The sequence below is a fragment of the Aptenodytes forsteri genome, unplaced genomic scaffold (genome assembly GCF_000699145.1).
Source record: "Aptenodytes forsteri isolate BGI_AS27 unplaced genomic scaffold, ASM69914v1 Scaffold142, whole genome shotgun sequence".
Classification (NCBI taxonomy): Eukaryota; Metazoa; Chordata; class Aves; order Sphenisciformes; family Spheniscidae; genus Aptenodytes; species Aptenodytes forsteri.
The window spans coordinates 4,528,643-4,532,133 of NW_008794598.1; positions in this window are offsets into that span (position 1 = coordinate 4,528,643).

Here is a 3,491-nt window from a genome sequence, read left to right on the forward strand (position 1 = left end):
GATTTGGGGTCTAACCTTGATCACTGGGGATGCACAATAGCATCTTCTGCACCAAAGGAACAATTTTTTTCGGTGGTAGCTACTCTGGGCTCTGAAATCCTCACCCAGAAGGCGAAACAAGGTTGAAACAACCCCTTTTTTTTTGACAGCTGTAGCCTGGAGTCGGTCCTGGCCCAACTCTGCTGTTCTCTGTGGGGCGGCTGGGACGGGAGGATGGCACAGCAGCATGAAAGGCACCATACAGACCCCGGACAGCCTTTGTGTTGCATCCGTGGGCAGCAGCAGGGTCAGGGCACAGCCGGAGCCAGCGAGACGAGGGGGCAAACTCGCCTCCTGGCTGAAGAATCCCCCTCTTATGCATATCTGTCAGCAGAGCCTTCCCACTCCTCTAGCACACAAGGGACCGAGTGTCTCCCTTCCTCCTCCTCAAACAAAGAAGGCTACAGTTATTTTTCACTTTCTTCTTCCAAGTGGCTTCACCCTTGAGTTCCCGGCCTTGATTTTGGATGCCTGAGGAGACCCATGCAAAAGCCAGATGGGGACCTGGCAGAGTGCGGGGATGCTGCTCGGGTACCACTAACCCATCTGCCTCCCCAGCCAGCATCCCTGCTCGCCATCCTCTCCATCAGCGATGTATTTGCTCCCAAAGCATCTGGACAAACCTGAGCTCCAGCTGGGCTCCTGTCCAGCCCTGGGGGGGCTACGATCCTGGCTGACCTGTCGGAGCGTCATGGCATGGTTGGGAAGCCAACACCATCCCACGTCGGGGAGTGCTCGCTGCCAAGGGCCATCGTGGGAAGGGCGTGCAGGTAGAGGGGAGCTTTTGCCAAAGGAGCATCCTGTGGACAGGGCTGGGGGGCCAGAGGAGGGAGGTGGCCCTGCAGTTTGAGCAGTTGCCTGCAAAGGAGCAATTTCAACATGTGAAAGGAACGTGGCTCCAACCCCACCAGAGATGGAGGCTGTGCCTTAGGGGATGGAGATGACTGCTGCTGGACTGACTCACCGGCTGCCTCTCTGCAGCCGCTTCCTCTCCGGGAGACAGAAACTCCCAGTTTTTATTTATCACGTGGCTTAAAGTAGGGGGTAAGGAAGGAAATGCTCTTATTTTTAACTCTTCTATCTCCCTGGGGCCTGGGGGAGTGAGTGCTGGCACAGCGAGGTGGTCGCTCTGCTGCATGTGCCTATGAGCATCCCCACGGCCAGGGTTGCTCGCTCACCTGCAGCCTGTTCGCAGCTCCCCACAGTATTTTTGGGTCTGAGCCCGTGCACAAAATGTCCCTGCGGGTTGGGAGCAGCCCAGAGACCCTGTGCAGAGTCAGGACATGCGGGGTGGGCAGCGTGATGGCTCAGTGTGGTCATAGCTATGTTGAGGGCAGCTGAGAGCGACTGGGCCACAGGAGAAATGCACTTTTTTTTCTCCTAGAAGCCACCTGTCTGTGCTGCTGACTGTGTGCTGGCAAACCTGGGTGGCGCTGGGGGTCCCTATTTGTGCCCACCGCAGGGACAGAGCTGTCACAGCCAGGGAGCTGGAGCTGCGTGTTGCCCTCCCAGGGCTGGAGGATGGGGAGGGTTTCATCCATCCCAGCTCCATCCAGGGAGGATTTGGAGACCTGGAGACGTAGCGTCACCATCCCCAGGAGGCAGGGTAGCCGGGGGTGCACCCCTGCAACATTTTGGGTTCCCCATCCTCGACTGAGCTGAGCTGGGACGTTCAGCCCCGAGCACAGGCTGGACACAGTGTCCACCACCCCGAATGCTGGGATGGAGCTGCCTCCTGCCGTGGGATGGGAAGGAAACTTCAAAAGGCTTCGTCTTGCTGCTCCCCGTTCTCCTGGGTGGGAGAAACCAGGCCAGACGCCTGCTTGTTTAGTGCGATGGGTTTTTTTGCGTTTCCAAATGATTTTTATTGCTCAGCGCTCTGCAAACATGAGCCATCCCTGGGGGATGAGGGAGGATGGGTGCATGGGGAGCCCAGTTGGGCCAGGCCGGGAGAGGTGGTTGTCTGGCCCAGCCGTGCCCAGCAAGGCTGGTGGGACTGGTGTGGGCACCGGCATGGGCACGCTGTGGTGTCCCTCGGCTGAGATGCTGCTTGTGCCTTTGATCAAAGCAGCTGATCTGTGCACGAAGTTTTGGTCTTTGATTCCTTGGGGACTTTCTTTGAGCTCCTGTTGTGAAACCTTCATTTGCTTTTAACAGCAGCAAGTTTTTTTTCTTATGATCTTCTCTTTTCCCCCTCTGTTGCCCTGAGATAAAGGCTTCTAAATTTGTCCTGTGCTGAAAACGCAGCTAATCCTGATGGACCTGAATTCGCATCTCCCCCGGAGGAATTGCACTAATTTTTTTCCCTTTGTTCTGCCAGGGGACCTGTCCGTTTCCTAGTGGAAAAAAAAAATTCACTATTTAGGGCAAGGTTTAGATTCCTGAAACCTGTGTGTTTGTTTGCGAGAAAAGAGGACAGGAGGGAAATAAATGAGAAAAGCATCATGCTTTTTTTTTTTTCCCCCTTCCGATATTGTTTTTACAGCAGGCAAGTTTTAATTAAAGAGAGGAACTAGGACACTTGTGCTGTCCAGAAGATGCTCTGAGGACACAGTCTTTTTCCACCGGTGTTATATTGGGAGCCCGGAACTGCTCGCCCAGCCCTGCGGAGTTGGGTTGATTGTGTAAAGGCTCGTTATGGGCTGCAGGGACTGGGTGGGCTTCAGCAGGTGGGTGCCACTCCTTCCCAGTCGCAGCTCCCCAGGGGTGGTGGGTGGGTTGGGTGCAGCTGTGTCAGGTGCTGGGTGAAGCCTGCGGCGCCGTCAGGTTGGACAGGGCTGGGGATGGCGGCTGGAGTGTCACCCTGGTTTGGGGGTGCAGGGGGAAAGCTTGTGCATCAAACTAGGGGAGAGTTTGGGCGATGGTGTGGGGGCAGGAGGGGGACAGAGGTGGCGAGAGGCGAAGCAGGTATGAACTTAGGAGCGGCACGCTGGCAGGAGGCAGCTGGGCTTCAGGAAGCCGCAAGTGCTCACCTGGGGCAGAAAAATCCAGCGAGAGCCGCCTTGTCCTCACCTGCGGCTTTCCCTGCTCCAGGTAGTGCCGGATCCCCACGCCTGCCCCAGGCTGGGGGAAGTACTGGCTGAAGGGCGGCTCTTGGGGTGTAGGAGCAGGGGACGGGGACGGGGACGGAGAGCTGTGGTGGCTGGTGTCTGGTCCTGCTGCAAAGCGGGGAGGGGGATAAAGCTAAAGGGCGAGAGCAGGACCCCGGCTGTGGGGTCCTGGGGATGGCAGGAGAGGAGCTCGGTGGGACTGGGACTGGTTGCAGGAGCCGGGGGCCTCAGTTTCCCTCTGCCACGTGCGGGAGGGTGCAGGGGGAGCGGGCACATCCCAGCTGCATTGGCCGCTTGCTTTTGCTGATGGACGCCGAGTGCGGCTGTGCTCGCTGCCTGGTGCCTTTCCAAGCGAGGAGAGCAAGTTGGAGAGACCCCGACGGGGCCGGCTAGGGGGGCTCT